We start from the raw sequence: 12,098 nt of genomic DNA on the forward strand, positions 1-12,098 counted from the left end.
TTTTATATCCAAACAAAATGCGACCCCATTGACTTTCTGTGAACGGATTGACTTTCAGCAGAAACAAGAAAGTCATACAGGTTTGGAACAACATGAGGGTGAGGGAACAGAATTAAATTTGTAGGTGAACTATACCTTTAAGACACGTTACTCATAAATATTTAGTTAATTTAAATGTGAAGTTGCTGCTTCCTAGTAAGGCTGCATGTCTCAGCTGCCACGTCATCATGCACCACAGAAGGCCGTCTCAATATGAAGGATCCTTGGAAAGCAGCCTTCGTTTCGCGTCCTTGATTCAGTTCATTGTGAAGGATGCATCAAATGTATCCTTCGCATCCTTCAATTACCCACAATCCTTTGCACACATTCCAATTCACGAAAAATAACAAATGGAAAATGAGCCGGAACTGAGCTTGTTGTCTGAGTTTATTATGAAATGTATGATCAAAAATAATGTTTTCGGAGATTAAGGCATACATGTTATTTTTTATTTTGGTGTAAATTAATCACTTAACTCTAAACTGCTAATAATGTGAACCACTGAAAAACCTCAGACGGGTCTCATTCACTGAAAGTATATTTCCCAAATTAAATTTTAATAGTATTTTCGTGTCATGACCATGGGGGCAGAAGCGTGTGACATAGCCATGCACGCTTACTAGATCGTCTCAGCGTTTAATGCTGAGGAGGAGTCTAGCCTACAAGCCTCAGAAGGACTGGTCTAGGAAGGACACAGACTCACTAGGATGCAGCCTTCCGTTTGAGAAGCACCCATAAACTACAACTCGCACAGAACAGAAGTCACTTTCAGACCGTGGGAAAATCTCTCGTCCTCATGCAAAATTCCAGAACACGTGGTTTCCTATTGAAATAACTGTATTTTGCCCATGAAAGCAACGGTAAGTATGACCACACCTTAAGACTGATTCAAAAGTCTCACCAGATTTGGCAACAGAGGGTTAACGTTACTTTTAGGTGCATGAGGAGCGCAGCAGGCAGCTTAGCTGAGGGTGTGCTACTGCCTTGCCCCTGACCCACATTCTCAGACGGAGCAGGCAGCAAATAAATATCTTCATCGCTGTCACTGGCTGTGTGTGTGAGAGCTTGATCTTTCCCATGGCTGCTGTCAGTGGGAGAGGCAGCCTGCCTCGGCTCACTGGGAATACGACGTTTGCCGGTGAGTCATCTCAGTATGTGGTGAGCCACAAAATATCTGGGAGAGAAGAAAGCAAACTTCTCAAAAAACTGTAAGGCAATAATTGACACTTGGGGTTATGATCCGTAGGCTACATGGGCCGACACCACATCGGCCTTCAGATTAACCACGGGAAACACATTTGGAGCGCAACAGCAGGAAACATCTCCACACCGGCTACATGTCAGATGGCACGTCAAAAGATTTCTGCGGTTCCAGAAATAATCCTTGATAAATGGCCTACATGACATTAACCAATGCAAGCATTAGTCTCATACATCACTCTCGGACAATGTCCCCCCAGGCATGTTTTATGTTTCAGATACAAGGCAATATTTCTCAGCTGTAAATGTCATGTTTGACTGTGCAGTTTATCAGCGATCTGTTCCCTTCAGAAAGCGCTAGTTTCGATAGGATGTGGAATTGATTTTATTGAAAAGCTCGTAACTGATCTCTACCTACAGCTTTCCCCGCATGCGACTCGGTCTAGCGGAAAGCGGCATTACAATGTCTCGCTCGCTACACACAAACAGCTCCTGCTAAAAGAGCTGAGTCACAGGCACTGTTATCTGAGATTGACACATCCACTATTCCTGAGAGCACTGTTGTCTGAAAGTTTAACCGGCAGAATCAAATCTCACAGCACTTGTATTAACCTCATATCTTTTAGCCATCTTATTTGGTATTGTCAAAGTCTAATTGGTTTTCAAATTAATTAAGGTTTTAAAGGAAGTATACTTGTCTACATAGGCAAAGATTGGGGTTTACCACCTATAAAGACAGCATTGTTGGAGTCTGTAGTCAAACATTTTCATTGTGCAATCGATGCAGTTTCTTCTCTTGTTTTTTCACCTAATGGCTTTTACTTGATAACAGTGTTGTGGAAGCTATTTTGAAATAGATTATCAAGCTTCAAACTACCCTGGTGAAAAGGAAATATATTTAAATTGTGTACTAAATGCATATTAAAAGTATTGTTTTTTCAAACAATTTCAAGTATATTAAGTGTATTTCAAGATATAAGATCAATTTTAAGCTATTTGCAATTTATTTTACTTATTACAAAAATAATATACTTTAAAAACAATATACTGTATTTTTTAGCTTAAATGCATGCTAATTGCAACTAAATGAAAATGTATTATAGTTTAAATTTATATTAAATGCATCTAGCTGAACTTTAGAGTGCTTATCCTCAAGTAAGACTTAAAGGGACTGTGTGTAGGAATTTCTCCCATCTAGTGGTGAAATTGTATTTTGCATTCAAAAGAATAATGCTCTTCAGCGCCTCACTTTTTCAAATGCGCGTTGCATCTACGGTAGCTGTTTTATACCAAAAAGCTATGACAGGATGTCTTATAATAGCACTTCGAGTTTTTCTTCGGGTGAACAGGTTTGTTATTTAAAACAAACTGAAACTTGAAACAACGAAAAAAAGAATGCTACAGTATGAATTACTGACTGTGAAAAACATTAACTATGGTAATTAGTAGTAATGCCTTCTTTACTCGTTATATTTTTTGAAGTACTGTACGTGCATTGTTAGATATCATCATCATCAGAGCCTTCTCTAACGTTACTGTACTCAATAGCTGCTATTCATTAAAGAGCCTGTTTAACTTTTAACTATAAATGTTCTACTGTCTATATAATAAAGTTCACAACCAAGCAATGAAAAAAAAGCTTGTAATTAAGACCGTAACATTGACTTACCTGTCGAGAAGAAAGCAGGCAACTTCAGCGTCTCTTTTGAAAGCTTTCTCCTGCATTAGCTATCCCGACATTAACCCTTGTTTTTGTAATCTCCGGTCACGTTTCCTTTTACGGTCTATTTTGGACTTTTTCGACGACAAGGACTCCTTATCCTGTGACTCAGCATATGTATGAATGAACGGTGTATAAATAACCGTGCAGTGCATCCTTTTAAACTTGCCGCGGCAGTGGCAAGCGCCTCTCACTGCTCTGCTCCTCCGCTTCTGAACGAAAACGCGTTGGCCTAGTACTTTTTGTCCCTCTCTGCTATTATAGTTTTTCAAGATGGCGGAACTACATTGGAGCCTCCGTGGACCTACCCCTCCCATGTATATAAAGATAATAAATTCTTCGTTTACGAGGATTAGTCTGATCATTGGCATAGGTATTTGTACACCATTGAGGGCATATTTATTAATAAAAATATTGATTTTAGATAATAAAATACCTAAAAAGCTACACATAGTCCCTTTAAGTACATCTTTATGTGCAATTTCATAATTCTATTGTCTTATGATATGGTGTTATATATTTAATATATTTAAATGCCATTATTATTGTCATATTGTAATTTAGTACATTTTAAATATATATAAACTTTAAATGTAATATTGAATAACACTACAGTAAAAATTCTAATCTAGTACTTTACACATGTTATATGTGCTTTAGTATGTTAATCAACACATCAAAACACTTCTTTAAAGCATGACAAAAGAGTATTAAAAGATGATGATTTAAAATGTATATTAAGGTAAAACTTTTAATTTGACATTATTACAAAGACCACTTTTTAAAAGTGTACTTAAGTGTGTTAAGAAACAAGTGCCTTGTCCAAATACTCACACTTGCGGTATTGGCCACTTGAGAGCACGTGCACGCGACATGAAGTAAGTGCGCAAGACTGTCCCATATCTTAAAAAAGACAAAGTGCAGTGCCCTTAATGCACACTAAACCCACACTATCTCAGCCTAAGCGTATCCCATCATGCATTATGTTCGGGAACTCATGTGCCCCGAAATCGCGAGATGTCGATGAAAACATTCCACTGTAATTTAAATTAATTAGATACATAGAATTTGGTGGTAAAAACATACAGTGTTGCACATTTTATTAGTGCAAAGATAAGTATGTTATGTGTAGGCCTATTTTGTACAACTTTTGCAACTGTTTTTATCACTTAATTAGAAGCACCACAATTTTAAATTTGTTTCTTCTCTTAGTTACATAGCAACTACTGAACAGACATGTAGAAGTTTATTTTAAAAATGCAAAGTATTGAAAATATAATAAATAAAAGGTCTGTAAACACTTGCATTTTTTATAGCATATAACATCGAGTAATCCAAGTTCTACACACACTTGCAGTCTTTATGCTTACTTGAACACTTAGGGCAAATAGAGGAAATACGCCATGCAAGTAGATAAGTGGTCAAGTGCAAAGACCGCAAGTGTGGGTATTTGGACAAGGCAATAGTCATTAATGTGTAAGTACACTTAAGTGGCCCTTTATTACATTAATATTATATTATCTGCAAGTACATTTTTTTTAAATATACTTCTAAGATTTAAAGTATATGTTACAAGTGCACATTCAGTATAATTAACACACTTTTTTCACAAGAAATAGTTCACCCAAAAATTTAAATTCTGTCATCTTCTACTCATTTACATTTACCCTCATGTCGTTCCAGACCATCATTTGCTCACACTCATGGCGTTCCATACAGGTTTGGAATGACATGAAGGTTAGTAAATAATGACAGAATTAAATTTTTTAGGTGAACTATCCCTTTAACTAAACCATATAAAAGGAGACCAAAACTGCTGCAGGGATTCAAATCGGCTAATTTGTTCATTTTTTGAATCTGTCTGATAGAGCTATTTCAGTTCAGTGAAGGGCATTTGTCTGATCTAGTCTTATTAGCTACTTAGAAGAAACATAACAAAGAAATCTAGTACTCTTTAGCGTCAACAGTGATGTGAAAATCTGCTACCAGTCAAACAATGATTTAAAAATACTTGAAGCAATTGACATTTAATAGACTGGTCTGACATTCTGCCAATTAACAATAAGTGCTTTAGGATATTCAATGATCATGAGGGAATCGGGATTTAGGTCTTGTACATTGTAACCCATTTGCAAGTGCACTGGTGTCTTACCCCCAAGAGCTTTTGGTTTATCTCAACCCATCTTGACAGAGCAGCTCTCTGTGAAGATCGTGACTGTCCTTGATGTGACACCAAAGACTGAGCTCCACACAGTGAACACTTCCTCCAGCAGATGTTTCTGCAACATCTATTGCTTCTCTATAGCTGAGTGCACAGTGATTACCGCTTTGGCCATCTTATTTCTCACTGCACATAACCTCTTCCTGAGGGCGATCTCGGGACAGAAATATAGAACGCTTTATCCCCAAGAGGTCTGCTTAGATAGATGCCATCTAACATCTTTTTTGATCTGTTAGCCACAGTGGGTCTGGACAAACAGACAAGTTATTTTTATATCTGATTGGGGACTCATAAATTGAGTGTCCACTTCAGTATGATGATTGTTTTTTGAAATGTCAACCACATGAGGTTTAGAGTGCTCATAGAATATCACTGGACTCATTGCACTGTGACCTCTGAGACTCTGAAGGTGAGAGTCATTTATAACAGCAACGATGGACACCATAAGGGAGAGAGGAAGCACTTCACCTATTTTTAAAATTTTGCAACCCTGTTTCCAACGTTTGATATTTTTTTCTAGAAATATAAAATACACAAGATTTCTAATGTTATTGCAAAATAACTAAAAATATAAAGTTTATTGAAATAAATGTACAGTTTAATTACATAAAACTATGCCAGAATAGGTAACAAAGTTGCGAATTAAGTCTAAATGAAACTGTCATTCAATAGAGGCTTGGAAAAATTTTGGTTTACATAGTTATTTCAAATGGATTAAATAAAAATTTTGCAATTTTTTTTACAATAACTTGAGTAACAGGGTTGAAGGTTGAGCTTGAAAAAAAACCAATCAACGCTACAATATTTATACAAACTGAAAACAGTCAGAATGACAGATGTAAATGAGAAAACTTCTTGTTGTGCCGAATACAACGGATATTCCCCTAAAAGAAGAAGGTACATAGGGTCGCGTTTTTGTTAATCTTGATTTCTCACAACGTGTGCTTTTTCTGTATGAGACGGAGTAAACTGCAGCACTAATAGAGTCTTATAAGTATGCAGCCGTGCACAGAAGACCAACGGCCAAGGTCAAGAATTTCATTAAAAAATGCATTCAATTTTGGTTGTTTTTCACCAAACTCTATCATATCAGAGCACTTAACATATACGGCATGTATCACATGGGATCATTCTGTGATAGTATACTTTCGAGTCTTTTTTTAAAACCTTGATGCTGGTTGCTACTCCAGTAGGCTATATGGCCAACAAAAAAAGTTACATGTCATAAATAGATATAGTTTATCTAACATTTATTATGAGAAATAATAATAATAATGGAACACCAAAGTGCACCAGATTCATGGAAAGTGCTGGCTAAATGTTAGCCATAAATTAAATTTCTGGTAAAAACGGCCATAATTTATCCATTATCTCTCAACCTTTTGGCAGGCAGCGCTCAACCCTGGCATACAGAGACATCAGTGGACATCTGGCTAAATGGCCGAAATGGACTGCAGCACAGTTATAAATATGCAGGTCTACTCTTTCCTACCCTATTGTATTATAACAAACTACATAAACAATGCAGATGGATGGTTTTCAGAGGTTTGTTAACTTAAATCCATTTTGATAGATCTTGATGGATTTTCACTCCTGTGTCAAGGCAAATCAGAGCCCTGCATTTGCAGCTGAGTTATTCCACCAAGGGTAAAAATGCGAATCAGAGCTCAGCTCGTCATAGATAATCAAGCCATCAGCATGCAGATGCCAAAGCCAGAGGTACAATCTCAAATGTATAATCAGGATGAAACGTGTGTGTGTGTGCGTTCAAGCAGCAACCGATCAGTGCAGACTGCCATACTGCATATCTGAACTTCCCTGCTAGAACTTGCTTTTTACATGTCATGTTTTTAGTGCCTTTCTTAGGCATCAGTGATGTTGGTCAAATAGCCCTGCTCACTTCAGACGGACTCTATTCTCTAATAGCAGCGTTTAACACTAATGACAGAACACTGCAGCAAAGGGCAAAGGTGGGACTTTGTCTTTTTAACTGTCTGTCCGCATTGGTTTGGTCGCTTGAGGGCACATTAATAAAAGGGCTATTTGAACTTTGGTGTGAGTTTTTTGATAACTGTTATTTCAGGTAAATGGATAATCATTCTGAGTGCTCTTTTATCAGTGTGAGGAATAAAACTGAAATGATTTACATGATTTCTTCTAAAAGTTCAAAACACACACTGGACTAACTGACCTGGCTCATTGCGGTCAAATACATCTGGGTGAATCTTACAAAGCAAGAACTGTTCAAGACTCAGTTCAGGCCAAAATCAGAAGAAAAAGTTATTTTCTTTAAAGAAATTAAATTATTAATTAATATATTCATATTTTAATTATAATATAATTAAATAGTTTTTTTTTCCCTATCTTTCTTTGATTCTCTCATATGTGCAAAAAAATTTGGTTGATTTGGTCGATTTGGTCTTGTCGCACAGACACAAGATCCTTTGTTTGCCTACAGAATTAGCCAGATAAGAAGATGAAATACAAGTTTTGGAGATTTACCAAGTAAACTTCAGCAAGCAATGTGAAACCAGCACAGAATGCACAAATCCTGCTGCCATCTCAACCTTCATCTCTCAGTAGAGCATGTTTGTGCTAACCATGACCTAAAGCATTACAGAATCATCAACACATGGGAAACCGAAGATATACATTCTCCCCATGTCCTTGATATGACAGTTTTCCCCCATTTAAACTTCTCTGTGCTCAATTTACTCTAACTGATGCTGGCAGAGGGAAAACAACTTCTAAATCATCAAGTTTTCTTATGTTTTGATCATTAGGAATACATAATGAGATCATTTATGATATAAAATGAAGGGCAAGTTTACATTAAAGTAAACAAGGTTCCGGCCAGATGCATGTAAATTTGGTGAGTCAAGACATTCATCACGTATAAACACAATTAAAATTCAGTTTCTGGTGGTATCTATGCAGGTTTATCAAGTAATGAGATTAAATTTGCCCACATGCTGAATTACAGAAAAAACTAGTATGCGTAGCCTGGTTTTAAAATAGTATTATATGATGTACATGTTTTATGTTTTATTTAAAGGTACTGTGTAGGAATTTCTCCCATCTAGCGGTGAAATTGTATTTTGCATTCAAACGAATAGTGCTCTCTAGTGCCTCGCTTTTTCAAATGCGTGTTGCAACTACGGTAGCTGTTATGTACCAAGAAGCTATGACAACATGTCTTCCAATAGCACTTCATCGAGTTTTCTTTCGGGGATGGTTCGTTATTTCGCTTTTTTGGCGATGAGGATTCCTTCTCCTGTGGCTCGGCATAAGTATGATTCTGCATTATTAAGTACCGTGCAGTGCAGCCTTTCAAATTTGCTGGGGCAGTGACAAGCGCCTCTCACTGATCTCCTTGTCCGTTTCAGCTGGTTTCAGTCACGTGATGCTGGCTCTGAAGGAAAATGTGTTGTGGAAACCATAGATATCATATAATAAAGGCTAGATGTCTCGTCCGCGCTGCTGGCCAATGGAGGTCGACGTCCGCACACGGCGGCCATCTTGCCACAGGGAGCTCACTCACTCATAACATTGTGTTTTAATGGTGCATGTACTTTTAAATAACCATAACTTGCGCAATTTTCTACCGATTTTCAAACGGTTTGGTTTGTTATGAACGTCAGAGATGTAATTATGACACTGCATACATATGAATAATTAAGAAAATCTGCAATTTCAACATGTTCCAGTGTTCAGAATTATAGCCACGTTAATAACGTTTGTAAGAAACCAAACCGTTTGTAAATCCGTCAAGATTTCAGCGAGATAAGAGGATTTGTGTTCGTGCTGATCACTCACCTTACTTCAGATACCACAGAGCTCGCCAGAAAGCTTCCCTGTGACAAGATGGCCGCCGGTGATGCCGTTCGAGACTCCGCCTTAAGACATCTAGCCTTATATGGATATCTATGGTGGAAACTCGTTGAGGTAGGCTAGTGCTTTTTGTCCCTCTCTGTTATTATAGTTTTTCTAAATGGTGGAACGACATGGAAGCCTCCTTGGACTTACCCGTCTAATGTAAATAAAGATAAGAAACTCTTCGCTTACAAGGATAAGTCAGATCATTGACAGAGGTCATTTTACACCAATGAGGACATATTTATGAATAAAGATAATAGTATAGCTACTTAAAAAACTACACAGTGTACCTTTAATGTCTGTCAAGCAACTAAATTTGATGAATTTGATGCACCAGTTCATCAAATGTGAATTATTCGCTATTTGGATTATAATAATGTAATGAATTTAATGATTTTACTTAATCCAAAAGGAGACGATATCTACGGGATAGACTGATGTGTTGTTTCTTTGTGCACTGTAAGTTGATATAAAAACATTACAGGGATTCTGCAGCTCAGTTATGCCAATTTATAGTCATCAGCTGTCATCTTACAACATAAACCACACCAGGGCACTTTTTAGCCATATTTTCCCCAAGACCAATTTGCATCTCATCACCATTATTATTCAAAGGACTTTTGGTAAGGGTGGACAATTTGTCATTCCGAGTCAACAAGAGAATGGAAGGTAATGATGATCATGAAGAAAAGTCATGATGTAGCCTATCCCATGCTGATCACATGACTCATGTGATCAGCATGGGATAGGCTACATGATAACTTTTCTTCATGATCATCATTACCTTCCATTCTCTTGTTGACCATCTAATGGTCAACTGTATAGGCCTATATTTTACTGTATATGTAAGAAACAATTGACGATGGGCCGTTGAATTACTAGAAAAATAATGCACACCCGAGGTGGTAATGTGACCACAACGTGAAACATGTCTCCTGAGATACCTTCATCTGATCAGTTTTTGAAGGCAGCATAGATGGATCCTTCGTTGCCTTTGATATCCCACAATCCTGTGAGTTCCATTCCCTGACTGTTGAGCTAAAAAACAAAGATGGTGTCTGAAATTTGAGGTTGGTTGTCAGTTTGTGTGTAAAGTGTACATTTTGACCAACTTTTCCCACTTTTGATGACATTTCTAGTGAGAAGTTAGTAGTAAATATTCAACTGGTTGTCACCAAAGCTCTCTGTTTTGTTATGCTGCCTCAGAAGTCTGTCTGAAATTAGTTTGGTGAGGTAACTTCATGCATAAACGCTGCCTGCTAAGTCATTGCCTTTCAGGGCTGCAAGGCAACAAGTCAGCTGTCTAGGTTTTCGGATGCAGCCTCTGTCCCTGCGGTCGAATCACACCGAATACCACCCCCAAAGTCCCGTTCCTGGGGAAAGTTCCTGCGGTGGAAACGCAGCTTATGCTGGCAAAGAGCATCGTCATCATTGACAGTCATTGAAAAGTAGCTATCAAATACATTTTTGCAAGCAACATATAAACCTGAAATATTTAATTCTATTAAGGTAGATGTTTTAATAGTGCCATAGGTTTTAATAGTAAATGTAATTGGGTGAAAATTGTGTTGCATTTTTTTGTGGAGACTCTTTAATGGTTCTGGATTGTAATGATTTATTGTATAAGCCAACATAAGCATGCCACTTAACAACAATACTCTTTATTCAACCTAAGCGCATCCTTTAATCTGCGGTTTAGCATAATTTTCTTTCCAGACTGCGTTTGTGTTAGTTGTGGCCCCAGTGTGTCCAGGCATATGCCTGCACACAGCTCTCTTGCACACCGAGTATGAGAGTATGTCAGCAGGTTCTCTAGTCTAGGCATCTGCTGTTGGCTCTAAATATCCCCAAATAGCATATTTCTGCAGCTGTTAGTGGCACTCGTATAGTATAGTGATGCTTTAGTTTTATACAGTACATTCCTGCTCCTAAATAGTGCCTTTTTAACACAACTTAGCCACTTTGACGCACAAACAACGTAACATGATTTTAATGAAGTATGTTGATGGTGTTTTAGCCCATGCCACACTATTACTTTAGGCTGAAAATAACATGGGCAGAAAATCACAGACAGTGTAAGAGTTTTTTGTGGTTTACTTAAGTTCCAATTCAAACTCTTCAGACAGAATGAAAACAAGATGATATACGTTTTACTCTGCCAACACAACATGAGTTCTGCGTTACACAACATGGTCCATTATGTGTTCCTCACCATACTGCTAGTGATCTGCTTTCTTCAATTCCGAACACCTATAAATTATTTGGCTTCAGCCTTCAGAAGCATCAAAAATTGCAGGTAGCTAGTTTCTGGATGGAAGTCTATGTTGAATTTAGAATAGATCTTGCGCTTCTCATGCAGCATTTCACTGCAGGATGTGATGTTTTACTCCACTGTAGACCATTGCTTTTGTTTGATATAAAGCTATTACTTTAGAAACTAGTAGTTATGTAGAAGCAAAATATGAATTAAATGCAAATGGCTATTTTAGAGAATTTTACAGCTCAAAAAGGCAAGGCAACTCAGTTTCTGTTCAGTTCACTCTGTCTGACTGACAAAAAAAGTGAAAACAATTAGCATCCAATAGAGCATCTGCCACACAACTCTGAAAGTCACCACCTTTTGTTTCATTTATGTCAACATCCTGACATTTCAAAACCTTAAAACCAAAATGCCTGGGATAATGTACAATAAACGTCGTCTTGCAGAAATAATAATTGTATTGCATCAGAAACCTAGTGCCTCTGAACCTTTGATGTGCCCTCATGTTAGCGCACATGGAGGAAACTTCATCATTAGATATGTCCTCTAGTGCTGCAGTGCCCTCTGCTGTTCACTGCTCTACACCTGCAGGGACTATCAAATATAGTAACCAGTGTCATTAATATTAATGAATAATGAAAAATTCATTAAAATGGAACAATAACAGGACTGTATGTTAGTAATTTAACTTCAAGACTTGGAAGAGTCAGATTAAAATGCTTTAGGGTGACAGTGCTTGGTATTAAAAACTCAGCCCAATAAACCTTCTTAGAGCAACATTA

The sequence above is a fragment of the Abramis brama genome, assembly GCF_963993115.1.
Source record: "Abramis brama genome assembly, chromosome: 10".
Lineage (NCBI taxonomy): Eukaryota > Metazoa > Chordata > Actinopteri > Cypriniformes > Leuciscidae > Abramis > Abramis brama.